This window comes from Balaenoptera ricei, chromosome 12, assembly GCF_028023285.1.
Source record: "Balaenoptera ricei isolate mBalRic1 chromosome 12, mBalRic1.hap2, whole genome shotgun sequence".
Taxonomy (NCBI): Eukaryota; Metazoa; Chordata; class Mammalia; order Artiodactyla; family Balaenopteridae; genus Balaenoptera; species Balaenoptera ricei.
This window is the reverse complement of record NC_082650.1, coordinates 23,291,274-23,314,105: the sequence shown is the minus strand read 5'-3', so window position 1 is coordinate 23,314,105 and position 22,832 is coordinate 23,291,274.

Here is a 22,832-nt window from a genome sequence, read left to right as displayed (position 1 = left end):
CAGCCTGCACAAACAGTAGGTATTGCTAACCAGGTGGATTTCCAGTTTCAATATGTTTGAACAAATCTTTGGGTAACAAACACAAAGACATTAGCAACAGGGCAATGTTGAAGAGGTGTCAGGAGAAAGCACTCTCAAGTCCAACCCTAAACATTTTCTATAAAATCCAAGAATTACTTGAAGAATCTTAGCATATCTGAGCTTATTTCCTCAATTACCTCTGGAGCAGCTTAAAGGCTGCCAATCTCTCCTCCTCTCATTGCTGTGAGATGACCAGTAATTCAAAGGAAAAAAAAAAAAAAAAATACAGTCTAAATTAGCTGAATGCTCTCAACCTCTAGAGAATTTAAAATCAGGAAACATGACTATTTACGCCTCTTCTTATATCTTATTTGCCTTTATTTTCTTTTTAAAAAAATCTGACTTTTGCTTATTCAAGGCCATGACCAGCAGTTTGGGAAAGGAGAAATCTTCCTGTGATTGTTCTTCTCCTTTCCTCACCATTTCTACCTAAGCGACCCCTGATGCTCTTTGATAATGAAGCTACCCAATTGTGGCCTGATAACTACTGGGGCTGCTCAACACACAGTGCCTTATCCCATTTTTGAGGGGCTCCTGTCCTCCCCAGAGCCCCTGACACACAACATTCAATAGAACACCCAGTTTCAACTTTCACCTTCAGGACCACTTCCCTCCTTAGTGACTCATTCAAGCAGGAAAGGGAAATCTGTGTTGGGGTGTGGAGTTTTCCCTTCAGATTAAAATGCTTCTGGCTGCTGGCAAAATTAGAAAAACAGCTTCAAGGATAAAATAGTTTTATTTTATTTAATGCTACCAGTAGGAGAAATTTTTAACATCTACACCCACAAGCATGCCCCTTTAGGATTCAGAAGTCACCCCCCTCCTTATATAATACATATAGCACTTTACCTCTGAAAATGATTTCTGACGATGACACGAATATCAAAATTAGGAAAACAGCCAGAAAGCATTTCCTTCCTTTTATGATTTGTGCCAGTTGCCCTCCCTGAGTCTTTTCATTTATCCTGGCAGAGGTTTGTCTCTTTGCCTTTAAAAGTTAAATCCACCTTCATCGCACAATGTAGAAAGAAGTGAAATTAAACTGCAGTGTGTTCCAGAGGAGAAAATCTACTTTATTCATCTCTCAGCCCTACTTTAACTTACACTGACCTAATTACAGCCCACACCAGGAGAAGCAGAAGAGCTGAAGGAGCACTTCTGCCACCTAGTGGTCAATGCCCTGTATTGTTCCACGTTTTCGCTTTATTTTTGAAATGTCTGGCACACAAGTGTAAATGACCTTCTCTAGTCTCTGCATGAATACTGAGGATATGCATCACACACTGCTCTGTTCCTTTGGAGATTCAAAACGTAATGGTCTTCTAAAGAACTCTATTTAGAGAAGGGTGAATTAATGGCTCTTAAGATGAACTATAACTTGAAAACTGTATTATTAAGACTGTATAACATTTCATGAAAGTTAAATTGAAAATGATAATGCAAATACTAATAGCCATTAAAGCTATCTTTTAAATATTATGAATCGAATTGAATATTTAGGGATGTTAGCACCCTTCTCACTAAATCAGTTATCCTTTCTCGGAGCAGCTGCATGATTTAGCTAGCTGAATGATTTCCTCAGTGCAGCAACTGGCGTGTTTATTTGTTTGCTTTTGGGAGTGGTAGTGGACATTTCAGAATGCTCTGTTCTCTTTTTTCTGGCTTCATTAATGAGTTATTGATCAGTGACTTGAAAGAAAAACTTGGATGAAAAATGTAGTCAGCCTTAAATCACCAATGCTAATTAAAACCAGGGAAAGGAAGGAAAATGGAAGGTGCTAAAAATACCCTAATATCAGGGGAGCCAATCTCCTCCTCCACCAAAGCATCAAGGCAGCAACCATGAGCTTAGCCTAGCTTCCCTGCCTGTATCACAGAGCAGGGAAACACCCTGGTGCAAAAGTTCCTGTGGATAGAAAATGAAGGAATCTGCTGTGTACCGAGTGGGTAATCAATGCTAGAATCATTAGGGTAAATAATGGTCAGGGTCACATGTACAGTCCTTTCAACAAAGCACTCAAAAGGGGTATGATAATTTTCAGCGTTAGAGTAGATTAAGATGCTCTTCAACATAGTGACTCCAGATTGCTTATCATACTAAATCTAGAGAGAAAATTAGTAAAGAATTTTCATCATTATTTATAAGGACTGTTAAGTACCTACTGTTTTGAGATCTTGTTTAGAGTCGTGGTGATACAAGAGTCTATTTATATGATTTAGGGCTTGACCAGACCTATTTTATTTTATGAAAAGTTAGTGTGTTAAAATTGATATGATAACTTATTTATCAAATGTTTATTGGAGAGTGAACTATGGGCCAGTCCCTTTAACAGACACAAGGTTTGCATATTACAAGCAAAAACCAACATGGTCAGGCTCTCATGAAGGTTAATTTGATTTTTTCCTCTACTCTCTGTACCATGCACACTAAAATAAGAAATGATGTATGATGTATTGCACAGTATCTAAAAATCAACCCTCTCTTTCCAATTCCACTGCCCTTGCTTAAGTCAACCTTCTTTATTTTTAGCCTCGATTATGTCAGTGGCTTCCGAACAGGTCACTATGTTCAATCTCTGTGTTCTCCCAAAATTCATGTGTTGAAATCCTCACCCCACCATGTGATGGGATTGGGAGGTGGGAATTTGGGAGGTGATTAGATCATGAGTGTAGAGGCCTCATGGATGGGATTAGGGTCCTATGAAAGAGACCCTCGAGAACTCTCTCACCCTCATTCTGATAAATGAGGGCACAACGCAATGTGGGTAGTCTATAATCCAGATGAGGGCCTGCACCAGAACCTGACCATGCTGACACCATAATTTTGGACTTCCAGCATCTAGAACTGAGAGAAATAAATTCCTGTGGTTTACAAACAACTTGATATATGGTATTTTTATAGCAGCCTGAACAGACTACGACAAATAGTTTCTTCACAATTTGAATTAAGGGAGTGAGACTTGCACATATCTGAAGAAGAGCATTCCAGACATCAGGAACTGTTAGCACAGGGACTCTGAAATTGGAGTGGTCCATAGGGGTTAAGAAGCTAACAAGGCCAGAAGAGAGTGAAAAAGAGGGAAAGTAGTACCATTTGAAGCAAAAGCATTCATATCATGTAAGGTCTTATTGGCTTTTATAAAAACACTGGCTTGTAATCTTAGACAATAGTGCCTTTGGAAGATTTAGAGCAGAGGGGTGACATTAACCTGATAAAACAAGATCCCTAAGGCTACTGTGTTCAGAAATGACTTTCTGTGGACAAATATTTGGAAGCTATTGGGGAAGTACAGGTGGGGTATAATAATGGCTTGGACTGCAGTAGTAGCATAAGTAGTTGGCTTCTAAATATATATGATGATCCATCAGTATTTTCTGAAGAAACATATTTGGGATGTAGGAGGAAGACAGAAGTAAAGGGGTGACCCCAAGGTTTCTGATATTTAAAACTGGAAAAAGGGAGTTGCCATTAACACCAAAGGGGAAGAGAGAGGGAAAAGCCAGGTTTGGGGAAGAGATTAGGACATATTAAGTTTGAGATATCTATTTGAAATGCAAATGGAGATGAGGAGGCTGTTGTATATCTGTCTGTAATTTAGGATGAGAAATCTGAAGACATATTTGGAATTTTCAGAATACAAATGGTATTTCAAACCCTGAGACTGTATGAGTTCACCAAGAGAGAACACAGATAGAAAAGAACAGATTTTTAAAGACATTCTCAACTTTGGAGTATTCCACCATTAATAAATCAAGAAGAAAAGGGGAAACCTACAAAGGAGATTAAAGGTGTAGCCACTAAATAAGCAAAGACCAAGAGAATTTTGTTCTGGAAGTCCAGTGAAAAGTTCTTTCAAGTCAAGGAGCAATCGCATATCAGTGCAGCTTATAAATCAAGTAAGATGAACACTGAGAACTGACCATTGGATTTATCAGCATGGAGACCACGAATAACCTTGACAAGAGCAGTGCTAGTAGACTGTGAGAAAGATAGCATGATTGGAGCAGATTCAAGAGAGAACAGGTGGAAGAGAGAACATGAAGAAAGTAAATATACAATATAAACAAATATACCAGTATAAAGCTTTCAGTATTATTTGTGTTCATATTATTGCAAGAATTTAACAAATCAGTCATGATGACTATGTACCTCAAGACAAAACATAATTAATTCTTAAGCCTCTAGAATTAAGCAGATAATGAAATAACAGAAATTGAAGTAGTGCAAAAAAAACCTAAAAACTACTTTATTGTTGTTGTTGTTTTTATTATTATTATTATTAGTGTTCTTTATATTCTTTGTTTTCCTTATATTCCTCCAAATGCAAAATTAGATATATTAATAGTTTAATTACAGATTTTCACAGGTGACCTTTTGTACAGGAATCACCAGTGAATGGACCATATATACAAAAGTGTCTTGTAACATGCAAGGTAAGTATGACTAAAGTGAGAAAAGTACACAATATATATATTCCTTTTAAAGAAAACAATGAGTTCCAAAAATAACACAAATGATTAAATTTTAATTTACTTGATAACTTAATAGAGATTTAATAAAATTTACTGTGTTAAAGAACAACACTAATCAAAACAAAGATATTTAGACCTTGATTTATCATTTACCTGGGATGACTATCCTTAGAAAGTTTCCTGTCTTCAGTATCTATCTATACTTGAGAGTAAAACAGCTGTGTTATATTCCTAACTAAGAAGAAAAGAATATGCAGGAAAAATGAATATTCAATTTTAGAAGCAATTCATAAAATATAAACATAAATAATAAAAGTACAAATCATGTATTAAACTCTGCTGGGTCTAAAATACTGATACACAAAACCCCCCAAGTAGCTGAAACAATCTTGAGAAAGAAAAATGAAGCTGGAGGAATCAGGCTCCCTGACTTCAAACTATACTACAAAGCTACAGTCATCAAAACAGTATGGTACTGGCACAAAAACAGCAATATAGATCAATGGAACAGGATAGAAAACCCAGAAATAAACCCACACACCTATGGTCAATTAATCTACAATAAAGGAGGCAAGAATATACAATAGAGAAAAGTCTCTTCAATAAGTGGTGCTGGGAAAACTGGACAGCTACATCTAAAAGAATAAAATTAGAACATTCTCTAACACCATACACAAAAATAAACTCAAAATGGATCAAAGACCTAAATGTAAGGCCGGGCACTATAAAACTCTTAGAGGAAAACATTGACAGAACCATCTTTGACATAAATCACAGCAATATCTTTTTTGATCCACCTCCTAATGAAAATAAAAACAAAAATAAATGAATGGAACCTAAACTTAAAAGCTTCTGCACAGCAAAGGAAACCATAAACAAAATAAAAGACAACCCACAGAATGGGAGAAAATATTTAAAAGAGAAGTGACTGACAAAGGATTAATCTCTAAAATAAACAAACAGCTCATGCAGCTCTACATCAAAAAAACAAACAACCCAATCAAAAAATGGGTAGAAGATCTAAATAGACATTTCTCCAAAGAAGACATACAGTTGGCCAAAAAACACATGAAAAGATGCTCAACATCACTAATTATCAGAGAAATGCAAATCAAAACTACAGTGAGGTACAGTGTAGTCCACAAACAATAAATGCTGGAGAGGGTGTAGAGAAAAGGGAACCCTCCTATACTGTTGGTGGGAATGTAAATTGGTACATCCACTATGGAGAACAGTATGAAGGTTTCTTAAAAAACTGAAAGTAAGGAATTCCCTGGCAATCCAATGGTTAAGACTCTGTGTCCTCACTGTCGAGGGCCCAGGCTCAATCCCTTGTCGTGGAACTAAAATCTCACAAGCCGCATAGCCAAAACAAACAAACATGCAAACAAAAACAAAAACAAACTAAAAGTAGAACTACCATATGATCCAGCAATCCCACTCGTGGGCATATATCCATAGAAAATCATAATCTGAAAAGATACATGCACCCCAATATTCATTGCAGCACTATTTACAATAGCTAAGACATGGAATCAAGCTAAATGTTCATCAACAGAGGAATGGATAAAGAAGATGTGGTACATATATACAATGGAATATTACTCAGCCATAAAAAGCAAATGAAATAATGCCATTTGCAACAACATGGATGGACCTAGAGATTATCATACTAAATGAAGTAAGTCAGACAGAGAAAGACAAATATCATATGATATCACTCATATGTGGAATTTAATTTTTTTTAAAAATGATACAAATGAACTTATTTACAAAACAGAAGCAGTCTTACAGATATCGAAAACAAACTTATGGTTACCAAAGGGGAAACGTGGGGGGAAGAAATAAATCAGGAGCTTGAGATGAACATACACACACTACTATATATAAGAGAGATAACCAACAAGGACATACTGTATAGCACAGGGAACTCTACTCAATATTCTGAGGTAACCTCTAAGAGAAAAGAATCTAAAAAAGAATGAATATATGTATATGTATAACTGAATCACTTTGCTGTACACCTGAAGCTAACACAATACTGTAAACCAAATATACGCCAATAAAATTAAAATTAAAAAAGAACTAAGATAAAATATCGAGGCCAAAAGAGAAAAGACAAATCATGAATAAAATCACAGAGGGCCACCTTAATGTAAAGCAGGTCCATGATAGCTGAAACTGTCCCCCAAAGCATGGTGTTATGAAAGGGCCTCTATGTAGTTCAAACAAGATTAATTCCTGATCTTATTGTGAAATATCATTTAGATTTTGGCGAGATACTTTACAGACTCTTACTTAAAATAGTTCAGTTTAAGAGCATGAATTTGAGTCTAGCAAAGGGAAATGAAGATTTCACATGAATATCTTAATCCTTAAAAGCAAGAAAGCTTTCCACTGAAGAAGGCAGAGCACTTGAGGACATGACTTTCCCAGTCTTTGGCCTATAAATATAATAGATCCTCTTTTAAATCCTCCTTTCATTTAGTCTTAAAGTCTGTGAAGTCAGGATTTACTATTTCACCTATACAGAAAAATAAAAATATCCATCTTAAGGTTTCTTATGAGTTATAAATAGAGTCTGCTGAAATCAATTTTAAACATTAACACATAGTCTTGGCTAGATGAAATAAAACAGACACACACATACACAGAAAAAAGAAATAAAATAGAACATTTGTTTAGCATTAAAAATTCATTAGTATATTTGAGGGAATAAAATATATTCATAAGCTGTTTTAAATATTTAATGCTAAAGATTTTACTACCAAATAAATTCATTGAAGAGTAATCTTAAATTGATGTGTTTTTTTTCCTTTAATAAATATGCCAGGTTTAATTATCCCAATCTAAACAGTATAGAAGGCAGTGAACATTAAATCCACTGTAATGTTGTTTTTAGGCTGTATTACCTTCATTGATATCAATTTAATTAAAGTGTGTGTTGGCAAGGATGAAAATGACTTAATTGCTTAAAACAAAGATTTTCTGAGTCATTGCCAAACCTGAAAATTAAGCACCCCATTTGACCCTTTTTTTAATGTTTCCTACAAAACTACTCCATGGAAGTAAGTTTGGAGAAACCATAACTAGTACTTTTATTGTTTTTATCTAATAAATAGAAAACATTTTAATTACCATATCAGAAAAACAGTTTTTAGATGGACAAAGGATAAAGTTTTAAATGGATATCTAAGGAAACGTGATTTTCCACAATTATACTTAGATTTCAGATGTTGATAAACTTTTCTTGAACTACTATATTTGCATTCATTTGTCTTCTGTTTGATTTTCTTTGAAATATAAACACAAAAATATAAAAGGTGAGACTCACATTCCTTGTAAGTGAAGCATTTTTTTTCATTTTTTATTCCTTGCTTATAGTTGAGTCCATGGAACTTAGTAAACAATAAATATTTATTGAATATATGTATGTTTGCATGGCTAAGTGGTTAGAAAAATGAATGAATGAATGAAATATCACTTCCTATTTTAAAGTTGAAGACATTTAGCCTTAGAAATGTTAAGTAAATTACTTAAAGAATTATTACTGAAAACACTGAAGATCCTGTTGTCAAGCTGAGGACTCTTCATTATAACATTCTTCTCATCAGTGGAAATACTGTTTAAGTAAGAGTAGGGGTAGCATTTTGGGGAGTGACAATTGCTATAGAAAGATAAGACAGTTGTAACTAGTATTCTAATATCTGCTTAGACATTGACTAAAATGAACTAAGAGACAGATCATAAATGAAGTGATTATGAGCTGGATTAGTACGGTAAATGAAGCTACCAGGAGGACAAAACAGTATTTTAGGTAACTCATAAGAGAAATCCATAAAACCTGGACTGTAAATGGATAAATGAGATAAGAGTGCTGAGAAATCAAAGCAAACTCCAACAATCATTTGTCTGGGGGATCTGGAGAATGATGTCTTCATTTTCATTAAGGAGGAAAAATGTGACTCACTGAGGAAAATATGATAATTCGAAGTTTCAAAACTCTATGTTGTGAAGAGAGTGAAGATAACAGAATAAACAAGTCTTGTAGGAATTAAGTAAAAAGCCCAAATTAAAAAATAAAAAATACTTCAAAATGGCAAGTGTGGTAATGATCTTTATCCTCATTGAAGAAACTCAAGTCAATGAATGAACAATATACTGACTTTCTTTCCTGCTCCTCAATGATTTCCAGATCTTTTTTTTTTTCCTTTGGGCCTTTCTATTGCTGTATCTTCTGCCTAGAATGTTCTTGCACATATCTCCTTAGCTGATTTTGCTTTATCATTCAACTATCAACTGAAATATCATCTCCTCAGAGTGACCTTTCCTAATCTTAGTACTTATATGCAAAGCACTGTTTTATGTGCTTTTACATATATTTTTTTACATATATTAACTCAATCCTGATGAAAGTCCCATGAACTAGGTACTATCATAATTATACTTTTCTAAAAGAAAATGAAAACAAAGAAAGTATAAGAAATCTGTAATAACAGCTAAAAAGTAGTCAACTTAGTAATCAGAGAAAAATGAGATTTGAACCAAAGCAGTTTGTGTCTTAGTACATGAGCTCAACAACCAGTCAATGTTGTCTATTTGTTAATCCTTACTGATAATATCTTAGAATGCATAACACTCTGAAACCATTGTATTCATTTATTTCCTGGTACATTTTATGCTCTTTCCAGAGAGGCTGTGTCCACAGACAGAATGCCAAAGGCCTATACTTCGACATAAGTGTGAAATGAAATAAACTTGCATCAGCGAAGCAGGGAGCTTGTAAGTACTCTTAGATTTTATTAATTTAAATATTCACATCCTTTTTACCATGCAGCCCCTCCCACTAAAGAGGTAAAATATATTTCCCCTGCCCCTTGGCTTTGTGTTTAGCTCTATGATGTGCTTTGGCCAGTGGGATATTGATGAGAGTAACTTGACCAAAAGCCAGAAAAGCATGTATACAACATCTCTGTTTTCACCATGAGAAGAACGTGGTTTCGCTAGTTTGCTGGTTCAGGAAACAGATCCAACTGAGATCAGCCTACCCCCCAGCTTATCTGCAAACTCACGAGCTAAGTAATGATTCTCAGTTTTTGTGGTCTGTAGTGAGAGCTGATTGATTCAGAAACTGGTACCGGAAGAGTGGTACTGCCATTATAAAAACCAAAATTATCTGGCATTGCCTTTGCAACAAGCAGCAGGCCCCGAGGAAACAGAAGAGACTAGGAAAATGTCAAGGGAACTGTTTTAGGAGGATGAGAAATTGGAGACATGTGTTTTGTAGTGATGAAATATTTGGTAAAACTCTCACGTAAGGTTACTTAGAAGATTAAAAATGTACCTAATGAATTTTTGTAACTGCACAAGAAGAACTCTAGGGAAAATAGAATGTTGACAACCTGGGCTTTGCTCTTTTAGCTGCAAAAAATAAAAAATAAAAGTAAAAGATGGGCTCAAAAATAAGTTAGCAAGCAGAATTTTGATGGCATATACAACCCAGAACTTGCCAGATTGAAAAATACAACTTTTTCTCATCTCTAGTACCTCCAACCAACAAATTATTCTCAAAATAAGATACAGACTGGAAGTAAAGAGCCTTTCTTTAGTTTGTTCATGTAAGTCAATAAAACATATATACACAGCCCTGTCAGGTACTAAAATGTATTATAAAACTAGAGTATTTTTTACAACTTTATTGAGGTATAATTGATATACAAAAACTGCACATATTTAATGCACACAATTTGATGAGTTTGGACAGATGGCATACACCCATAACACCAACTCCACAATCAAGGTGATAAATATGTCCATCACTTAAAAAGTTTTCCTTGTGTCCTTTTCCATTTTTTTGTTTTTGAGAACTACCCTCTTAACAAAATTTTGACTGTACGATATCATATTGTTAACTATAGGTACTACGTTGTACAGCAGATATCTAGAAACTATTTATCTTGTATAACTATAACTTTATAGTTATAAACTGAACAACTTCCCACTTCCCTCTCTCCCCATCCTCTGGAAACCACCAATCTATGTTCTGCTTCTGTAAGTTTGACTATTTTAGATATCTCATATACAGGAAATCATACAGTATGTGTCCGTCTGTCACTGACTTATTTTACTTAGCATAATGTCATCCAGGTCCACCCTTGTTATCACAAATGGTAGGATTTCTTTCTTTTTTAAGGCTGAATAGTATTCAGTTATGTGTATATACCACATTTTTATCCATTTGTTTGTCAATGGATTTTTCAGTTGTTCCCATATCTTGGCTATTGAGAACACTGTAGATATCTTTTTAAGATCTTGATTTCAATTTTCTGTATATATACCCAGAAGTGGGATTGAGTTGATTTAAATGTGTGGTACTGGGCAAAAATGAGTAGATAAATGGAATATAACAGGAACAATAATAAGACATACCTTAGAGAATCTGAAGGACTGTTCTAGTTGTTGAGAATTAGCAGTTAAAAAAGATAGATGCTCCACCATCAAGGAGACGGGGAAGACTGGCAAATTAAATATAGTCACACATCTTTTGCTACTCTTGTTATTGAGACTGAAAATAATTCCACTTCCTTTGAATTTGGTCCCCATGACTTGTATGGTCAATGGAAAGAAATGGTGGCATGACAATGAAAAGAATGTGGCTGAGCTCTCAGCTGACAGCCAGCTTCTCCAGCCTGTGAGTGAGCCATCTTGGACACACACCACAGTGGAGTCTCCCAAGCAAGCACCACACCTCTGAGCCCAGTCAACCACAGAAATGTGAGTGATAGTAATAAACTGTGGTTTAAGCTACTAATTTGGGGGTGCTTTATGATAAAGCAACAGATAACTAGAAAGAAGCAGATGATGAAGGCTTGAAAAATAAATTCAGGCAGTGGTAAGTGCTGTGAAGGAGAGAAAAGAAATGAATGAGTTTGGGATATAGCCATGCATTGACTGATTTAATCGTCACAACAGTATCATTTTACAGTTAGTAAAAGCTAGAACCGGGAATTTATTTTGAATACTCTTGGCTAGAATTAAATTAGTAGGAATGGCTTATAAGTAAACAATTTTGGGATGAGTGGTTAACTGGAAATTAATGCTGTATACCCTCATGTATCAACAGAAATAGCATATGAAATAAAGAGTCAAATGTAAAGCATTCTCTATTAAAAACAAAAAAAAAACTAGGTGAAAGAAATACATGGGATATTAAAATATTTGTAGAATACATGTCAAAAATATCAGATTATTTAATATGTGAGGAGCTTTTAAAAATCAAGAAAAGGGAAGTAAATGTCTTAATTTAAAAATGTATACTATAAACCAATGAAAAAATAAATTTGTAAAAGAAATTTCAATGAAAAATATAAAAACATATTCAACCTCATAAATTTAAGTAAGATGCAAATTAAAATTATTGACATATTTTAAACCTCTTGTCCTTAATAAATGAATGTTTTATAAATAAAATTAGAGCATCTATTGGTGTCAAAAAATGAGTACCTGGTATTCTGCCACTCGGTCACAGTACTTTTTTGAGTGTACTATGGCATCACAAAACTGAATAGTTCAAACACCTTAACATCTTAAATAAACATATTAAAGAAAATTATTAGCAATATGTGAAAAAATAAATCAATTAAAATATTAATTGCTGTTATTTAAATAACATAATTCAAAAAACAATATGAATAACAAATAATGAAGGATATTTTTAATAATTAACAATATTTAAATAGCAATTTCAGGATATATATAGCTGTCATGTTAATATATAGTTGATAAATGTTTTTGAAATATTTTTTCAAATGTTTTTGAAATACTGTGTCATGAAAAACTCAAATGAGAGAAATGGTATAGCTGCATATTTGCACTTAGATATAGAGTAAGAAGTAGATATAGAAATTGAAATCAAGATAGAGATGAAGAAAGAGGTAAAGATGATTGAGTTAAAGACAGACAGAAATCCTGATATAGCAAAAATAGTGAGAGAACCTTCACTAAAATATGAAGGTAAATCTAATGCGTAGTAAACTTGGGTAGAATGTTTATAACCAACTTTACTGAGTTACAATTTACGTTAAATAAAATGCACTCATTTTAAGTGTAGTTAGATGAATTTTGACAGAGATACACCATGTAACCACCCTTACATTCAAGATATGGAAATATTCCCATTACTCCCCCAGATCCCCTCCTGATGGTTTAGACATTTTACTGATTTTTTAATCAACTTAATTGATGTGCAACTCACACAAAGTAATATACAATTATTCATAGCATAAGATAACTTTGTTAAGGTCTACTAGGTTTATCCACTATAAAGAAATATATTATTTTTCCATTTGTTGTCAACAAATATTTTGTAGGAGGAAACTTTGAAACCCTGTAAAATATTGTTCCTCATCAAACTTTCATAAACTGATTTTAGCATCAGGTTTTCATTTGTCTGTTTTGGCTAAATTAATTAATACGATAGTTGCAAAGTGTTGATTTTCTAACTCCATTCTTTACTGTATATTTATAATTACTATTCTATCAGGGAGAGATTTCTCTATGTATTTACATATCTATCTATTGATCCATTTATTTATGTATTATCTGAGTTGGTATAAAAATATACACATACGAAAGAGAGAGAGAAACCTTGTTACTGTCCACAATTTCCATTCAGTTTTAATTTGGACTTTTAGTTCGTAGAAGTATTTATATCATTTAACTTACAGAATTTATAAACCATACAGGAAAAATAATTATAAGATGAAAATAAGATGATGAGTACAATAATGTGAAATATTTTTCTCAGATTTCCTTCTAAATGTGCATAAAATAATATTTCTATAAAATTATTGTCCAATTTTTTCTTGTTCTTGAAAAAGAAAACATTATACTCTTAAATTCAAAAAAATTCTTTGCCTTTTAAAGTTCTGTATTTCTTTAAAATTCCACTAAAATTAACTATGAAATTTACAGTTGTATTTTGTTAAATCAGTTATGCTTTATCTCTTTAGTAATGAATGATTATGGGTTAATAAAGCAATGGCCACAGCATAGTGAGAAGCTTAGATATAAAAAGTTAATTCCTATAAGGATTTAATCCCAGTATGTAAGAGATCAGGTAATAAGCTTCCTCACTTATAAAGTAAGAGATGATAACAATAACGCCTATTTTATAGGGTTGTTGTGAAGATTAAATGAAAGAATTAAAGGAGAAAAAGCAATAAATTGTGGAGTACAGTTCCTGACCTATAATGAATCATTTAAAAGTTATACTTATTATGAGATAGCATCGCTATACCCTTAATACTAAAATATTCCTTATTAATTAAAGAAAATTAAAATATTGTAACAGGATTAGTGAATATTAGGTATAGTGAAAATAGCTTGAAATTTAAAACCCATCATTTTGTATGTGAATCCTAGCTGTGTTACTTAACAGTGATGTTATTTGCTTCCTATGTGACCATACATAAAATTACTTAACTATTCTGCACTGTTCCATCCCTTTAACCATAAAATAGAGATGATGATGATGATTATAATACTTTTTTGTGAATACTCTTTTGAATTCACATATTTAATGAAATTTGTAGTATAAAATTTTCCAAAATTATAATAATGTAGCACATACCCATATACTATTACGTAGACTTAGCAAATGTTAACAACTTGACAGATCTGTTTAAGCTTTTCTTTTTTTCTTTAGCAATGTTATAGACACTCATAAGCCACCCAGGACTATCTTACACAGAGGTAAGCACTACTTTAAGATTAACATATATCTTTCTTATCCATTTACTGCATAAACGTATGTCGTTTTGTATAGTTTTAAAGATACATAAAAGACATTATTTTATGCATCATTTACCAATTTGTTATCGCGATTTAGAGATACCAATAAACCTAGTTCACTTATTTTGACCTCCATGAATTTTAAGTGCAGTTATTATTATTATTACTACTTCCAAATGTGTAAGTACTATGCTAGTTTTCTGCAATATAAGATCAACATTTTTAGGATCGTTTTAACCTAATAAATGATCATTTTCATTTTTTATTCAAGTATAGTTGATTTACAACATTAGCTTCAGGTATACAGCATAGTGATTCAATATTTTTACAGATTATACTCCATTAAAAGCTATTACAATATAAAGGCTATAATGCCCTGTGTTATACAATATACCCTTGTTGCTAATTTATTTCATACATAATAGTTTGTATCTCCTAATTCCATAGTCTTAATTTGCCCCTCCCTCCTCTAACCACTAGTTTGTTTTCTATATCTGTGAGCCTGTTTCTGTTTTGCCATATATATATATATGTATTATTTTTTAGATTCTACATATAAGTGATATCATACAGTATTTGTCTTTCTCTGTCTGACTTCTTTCACTAAGCATACTATCCTCTAGGTCCATCCACGTTGCTCCAAAAGGCGGAATTTCATTCTTTTGTGTGGTTGAGTAATATTCTATTGTATATATGTACCACATTTTATCCATTCATCTCTTGATGGATACTTGTGTTGCTTCCTTATCCTGGCTATTGTAAATAGTGCTGCTATGAACAATGGGGTGCATGTATATTTTGAATTAGTATTTTCATTATTTCCAGATATATACCCAGGAGAGGATTGCTGGTTCATATGGATAAGTGATCAATTTTTTAAAATAATCCTTGAAAAGGATTTTCAAGGATGTGCTTCAAAATAATGTGTACTTGAAATATATGTTGCAGGCTCCATCCAATTAGAACAAGCTATTTTCTTGTTACTCAAAAATTTTTATATCCGCACTAATGTCTGCAACCTATTGTATCACATTCTGAGTTACTCTGTTATAATCTCCCAAAGGGTTTCTGTATTATCCCTTGTATTGGATAAACTTTTATTTGAAATATTTTTAGTCTCTTTTATTAGGTGCATAAAGATCAAGGATCATTTTATATTTCTCATATATTATTTATTTTAGAATCAAGTAACGATCCTAATACCAATTACCATCAGTTCATCTGCTACTAATATTACTATGACAACTTTATTTGGTTGTTGTTGCTGTTATGGTTGCTGTTATTATCATTATCTCAGAATATCTGTTACCTGCTTTTGCTTTCAGCTTGTCTGTGACAGGTTTTAGGTCTCCCCTTTCTCTCTCTTTCTCAAATCTATAAATAATTTTAAAATATTTTTTAACATATGACTTTAAACTGTATAAATATATTGATTGTTAATATGTTTGAATTAATGTCCACCATCTTGTTCATTTTCTATTTACCTTACTTACCTCTTTGTTTCTTTTTCTCTCTTTTAAGAGAGAAAAATACACTCCACATACACTCTTTTTAAAATTTTTCCCAATTAATAGATTGGAAATAGTACATTCTTTTTCTTTTTTTAAACAAAATGTCATATATTAAGTATGAATACTTTTAAACAATATTACTACGGCTTTTTTGCTATTGTATCTGAGAATCAGAGCATGTTTCTTAAGTAACTGTTGCCCATCTACAGCTGTTCCTCTCGTCTACTCCAGAAAATTACAAGGAACTTAAAGTTTTAGTTCGGATTACATCCATTTTCCATATTATTGCAATATAACATTTTAATTCTAATGTTTTAAAATCCCACATTATTACTTACTTTTTAGTTTTATCAAGATATTTGTTGATAAAAATAGTAAGTATTTGCATCATCCATTCCTTTTTTTCTGTGTTCAGTTTTCTTTTTAATAAATATACCTAAAACTAGTTCTCCAATAAAGATCTCTAAGTATTGATTTTTTTTTCTACGCATTACACCGTCTTTATTTTATTCTCATCTTGACCAATAATGACCAACATATTCTAGGTTGATAAATGACTTTTCCTTCAGCGTTCAACACGTATTATATCTCCTGTCTTATATATTTTTCTGAGTAAGAAGTCTGCTGTTAAGAATTTGTTCCTTTGTAGATAATCTTCCTTTTCTCTCCAGTTGATTTTGAAATTTATTTATTTTTGGTATTCACTCTGGCATTTGTAGGAGTGAAATCATGTTTACTAATCTTCATAAACATTTATTATGCTTCTTAAGTCTAAATATTTCTATTGTCTTTTTAATTCTGAAAATTTTGCCTCTCTTATCTTTGTGAATATCATTACCTCTTACCCTTCCTCTCTAATCTTATCTTCTGCATTCCTATTAGAGATAATTTGGTCATTAACTGCTGTTTCACATTTTCCTTCCCTTTATCTATTTTACATACTTTCCTCAGATTCACATTAAACTTTTAACTGTTTCTTTTTAGCTGTGTTTAATCTTATGCTTTGACTGTTCACCTGTCCACTCATTATTTAATATCGGTGATATAGATATGGAAATATGGATGTAAATAGAGATACAGATATATAGATGTAGATATTTTTTTCTAGAAGTTTTATGTAGTTCTTATTAATTTTGCTCTTTTTGTTCCTATATTTCCATTCATTTCACTATAATAGCTTTGTTTTTATTATAACTTCCATTGTAATTCTATGCCATTTTCATTCCCTTAATTATTTCATACACACTTATAATTTCTTAAAAGTTGTTTAATTATATTGATTTTGGGGGTGCTAATTCTTCTGTGTTGTTTCTACTGACTCCTCCTTAACGTGAATTATTAACTCTTTGATTGCAAAGTTTTATTTATTTTTTAAAACTTTTTATTTTATATTGGGGTACAGTTGATTAACAATAATGTTGTGTTACTTTCAGGTGTACAGCAAAGTGATTCAGTTATACATATACATGTATCTATTCTTTTTCAAATTCTAAATTTCAAAGTTTTAAATGTGAGCTCTTCTTTAGCCAATGCTTAGTTTGGGATTGTTTTGCTAACTTGTATGCAACCTGCTTTGTGGACAGGTTTCTACCGAGCAGTTTAAGTTTACTTCTACTGGTGTCCAGAGCTTACACTGATACTGTTTTTATTTTAATATTAACCTATGGTTATGGATTACTGCACATCCTGGATGACAAAATATAAATCTGGACATTTGTATTCTTATCCCCCACTTCATGTGGCTTTAGGTTAAAGTTTAATTATCTTATTGGATCCTTATCCCAATGCCTGATTTCCAAACCTCTCTTCTCAGAGTCTTGGGAAAACTATCTACTTCTGAACTCCTTCAGTGTGTTGAGTGAAGTTTTCTTAGTCATTTACTTTTAGTGAGGGATATTCCTTCACGTAGGGGTTTTAGTTCCATCTCTGAAGGGATAAAACTGCATACATATTTTCTTATTTAAAATATAGTCCCGGGACGTCCCTGGTGGTCCAGTGGTTAAGAATCCGCCTGCCAATGCAGGGGACACAGGTTCGATCCCTGGTCCAGGAAAATCCCACAGGCCGTGGGGCAACTAAGCCCATGGGCCACAACTACGGAGTCTGCACTCTAGAGCCCACGAGCCACAACTACTGAAGCACATGTGCCACAACTACTGAAGCCCACACGCCTAGAGCCCGTGCTCCACAACAAGAGAAACCACTGCAAAGAGAAGCCCACGCACCACAACGAAGAGTAGTCCCCCGCTCGCTGCAACTAGAGAATGCCCATGCACAGCAACAAAGACCCAGAGCAGTCAAAATAATAAATAAAATAAAACAAAGTCCTTGCTAGTAGGTTAATTCCAATTTTATTCCATTATCCATCATTTCCTAGTTATTGATAAATCATGAGTTTTCCATTCCTACTTTGAGTTCACTCTTCAGTCCAGCATGTTTCCTTCTTTTCTCTTGAGCTCAACTCTGACTTTAAAATGGTGATTCTATTTTACCCAGCATTTCAGTATATTTCATGCAAGAAATTTTTGATCAGGTCAGTCATCCATGTTACTGGAAGCCGTTTCCATTTATTTCTCACTTTGGCAATTACTTTTATGAGAAAAAGCTACATAAGCAAGATCAGAGGCAGTGGAATTTCCACAGTGAGAGATTTCAAAGCTTTTGCAAAACGGAATATGAAAACATATGTTCAAATCTGTCAGGAAATGGACTTGAGCACCACAAAGACTTTTCCAGCTTTGCAACATCATAACTCTAAGAACTCACTTGACTTTCTTGAACCCATAGGGAAGAAACAAATTAAGACACAGCAACACAAAATGTATCTTGCCTTCAAGTTTTTTTTTTTTTTTAAACATCTTTATTGGAGTATAATTGCTTTACAATGGTGTGTTAGTTTCTGCTTTATAACAAAGTGAATCAGTTATACATATACATATGTTCCCATATCTCTTCCCTCTTGCATCTTCCTCCCTCCCACCCTCCCTATCCCACCCCTCTAGGTGGTCACAAAGCACCGAGCTGATCTCCCTGTGCTATGCGGCTGCTTCCCACTAGCTATCTATTTTACATTTGGTAGTGTATATATGTCCATGACACTCTCTCACCCTGTCACATCTTACCCCTCCCCCTCCCCATGTCCTCAAGTCCATTCTCTAGTAGGTCTGTGTCTTTATTCCCGTCTTGCCACTAGGTTCTTCATGACCTTTCTTTTTTTTTTTTTCCTTAGATTCCATATATATGTGTTAGCATACTGTATTTGTTTTTCTCTTTCTGACTTACTTCACTCTGTATGACAGACTCTAACTCCATCCACCTCACTACAAATACCTCCATTTCATTTCTTTTTATGGCTGAGTAATATTCCATTGTACATATGTGCCACATCTTCTTTATCCATTCATCCGATGATGGACACTTAGGTTGCTTCCATGTCCTGTCTATTGTAAATAGAGCTGCAATGAACATTTTGGTACATGACTCTTTTTGAATTATGGTTTTCTCAGGGTATATGCCCAGTATTGGGATTGCTGGGTCATATGGTAGTTCTATTTTTAGTTTTTTAAGGAACCTCCATACTGTTCTCCATAGTGGCTGTATCAATTTACATTCCCACCAATAGTGCAAGAGTGTTCCCTTTTCTCCACACCCTCTCCAGCATTTATTGTTTCTAGATTTTTTGATGATGGCCATTCTGACCGGTGTGGGATGATATCTCATTGTAGTTTTGATTTGCATTTCTCTACAATACAATTATTATAGGAAGGAGCCTTATAAACTTATTTATTCCAACATCATAATTTAATAAGTGAAGAAATCCCTGAAACATGAACAATCCAGTCAAGTTCTGGTGTAAGAACAGATCTCTTTCTACGCCAGTGTCCTTTTCAGTTTGTGGCTCCTTAAATCTAATTTAGAAAACCCAAAGTTCTTAGGAATAATCACATCCCAACCTACCCCACAGGAAACTTTCAATTTGAGTAAGTTTATTGAAAGTTAGATTTAATTTACTGCTAATGTTCATTTATGCATAGTAAGCAATTGATAAGCAAAATAGTAAGCATGATATCATTCAAAAACTGCAATTCTCACACAAATTTTTTTTTCAAATTTTGTGTTTTGATTCAGGGAATTTCCTTCCAACTCCTAAATCCTAATGTGTGTGCATGTGTGAGTGTGTGTATGATAATCCTATGAAATACTACACAGCTTTGATGCTTAAACAAACCAAAAACAAAAATAAGATTGAAAAACTCTAGTTTGTGAATCATAATTCTTCCTAAAGCTGTAAGAATTTTGCTGGAGGCAGAAATTCATGAAGAGTTATAGCCATGCCAAATGTCAGATATGAAGATATGTTGCTTATATGTGGAAAAATCATCTAAGTAAAGTAAAAATTGTGAAACACTGTATACTTACTATACTTTTTTAACATTTTGTGAGGATTCTTAGGGTCCCTTTCATTCTATTTTTATCATCGCCAGATTATACTGTTACCCTCATCCTTATCCTCTAAAAGTGAAGTAAATCTGTTTTCTGAAAAAAATCTTGGACTCATAAGAATTTGAAAAGTATAAGTGTTACTACATACAGGTGAACATTTTACTATATATATTTGCTATACTTAGATAAGAAGTGTGTGTGTGAGTGAAGGGGAGCAATTTAATGACTATGTATAAAAGACATATTTGGAACAACTGGGTAATTTCGATATGGACTGTAGCATATTAGATAAGAGTAAAGTAACAATGTTACATTTCTTGAATAATGTGATAGTTATGGTTCTGTAGTAAAATGTTTTTAGAGGATGTATGCTGAAGTATTTAGCACCATGATATTTATAACTTACTATAAACATGAGTGTTTGTGCATGAGTGTGTGTGAGTGTGTGTATGTGTGTGTGTAGAGAGAAGGAAAATGACAAATTGTTAACAATTGGTGGATTTAGGTAAAGAATATATAAATGTTCTTTTCATCCATTAGAAATATTGCATAGGCATCTCTAAGTGGACATATTTTTAGGCTTTCTATATCTCAACGAATGATTTAATCTTTCACTCATCAAATTCAGAAACACTGCTTTCTCTTTCCACACACATATTTAATCAATCCCCAATTACTACTGATTTTCTCTCTTGAATATATTTAAATATATCTGCTTCTCTCCAAACCTATAGCATCAACTTTGAAATTTTGCACACTATCGTCAATTTTCCTCATAAGCCAGAATAACCTTGCCAAAATATGATGATGCCATCACCCCCTAAATGCTTCCTGTGGCTTCCTATCGCCTTTGATACAAATCCTATAAGGCAAATTTCGAGAACTTTGCTCTTTACCTTATCTTTGGGCTTCAGCTGAATGTTGGCTCTTGACTGTTGCTCAAGCTCTTTATTATAACTGAGCTTATTTTCCCAGCATCTTCACCTGCAAATTCTTGTACTTTCTTCAGGTCTCAGGTGAGATGTCACTTCCTTCAAACTTTTTTCTATGAGCCCAAGAAAAAAGGGTGGGAGACTGTACTGTCTATTCCTACATGCATTTCCAAAGGCCCTGTACTCACTCATCACCCAAAATTATAATTGTCAGCTGTGCTTTACATCCTTTAGCTGGTATATCTTTCCTAACTTTGTACATCAGCATCTGGCAGAGTGCGTAAAACATAGCACACACTCAATACGTAATTGTCAAATGACTCTTGTGTGGGCTATATAGTGAAACCAATTTATAAATGAATTATTACTTAGTAATAATTATTAATTCATTCACAATGTTATAACAGGACCACATGACACTGCTAAGTGATCAGTAGAAAAATGTAAGTATTCAGTAATTTCTAATAAAAAGAAAAAAGTAGTTTAGTTTACTTGGATCTCGGATATAATTGGTTTATTTCTCTTTCATTGGAAAAGGGTCTAACTAGGTGAGAGAAAATAGGATTAAAAAACATGAAAATAATCTATAGGGACAGAATCTATAGGAATAAAAAGCACAAAATCAGTGGGTTCCTGGGCTGGGCGTAGGGGTGGGGAGGGTTGAATTGATTGAGATGGGCACACGGGTAATGGAAATGTTCTATTTCTTGATTGTGTTGTTCTTACATGGGTGTATAAATTTTGCAAAACTCATCAGAATGTACACTTAAAAGTGGTGCCTTATACTTCAATTAAGTTGATTTTTTAGTGCCTCAGTAATTTAAACAGCTTCTCAATAACAGTTCCAGCAGCGAAAGTATTCAACAGTATTGTTATTGGAGGAAAACTGTATGAGATAATATTACTTAAAATTTCTAATTAGTTGCAATAATACTGAAATCAGTTGAAAGAGCCTTTTTACGGTGGTTTGTATATAAAAGGAAATTAATGAGTCCTACACTAATTTTATTCAGTGATTAAATCACCAAACTACTGATCTTTCCCTTGTTTATTCATAGACCATCAGGTAATTAGGAGTCTCTACTATATCATCTGCCAGCTGTGAGGAGAATGAGAACAATAGTCAGTTCAGCGGGATCATTATCATTCATCTAGGAAAACAGGACCTTTGCAACTGTTAAAAACAGAGCTTGGATATGTTTCTTCTCCTTTTTCTCTGTACTTATTGAATAAGAACCATGAACCAATTGGAGACTTAGATGTCTATGTGCATATGCAATTAATTAAGTCTAATTTATTTAATAGAAACCACCTAATATTATTGTAGCAGTGAAGGTAATTTTAAGAAATAAAGAGAAAAAAAAAAAAAAAAAACTCAAGCAGGCATGAGTTCTTATATCTAGATACCTTACAGAAATTCTTTTCTTAACATACATCAATTTTATCTAGGAAATTCATATCAGCTGTCTAATAAATACCATGTCAAGGCAAATTGAGTAAGCAAAGGGAGTTTCCTTAGTCCATTTGGGCTGCTGTAATGAAATACCACAGACTGGATGGCTTACAGACAACAGAAATATATTTCTCACTGTCTGGGAGC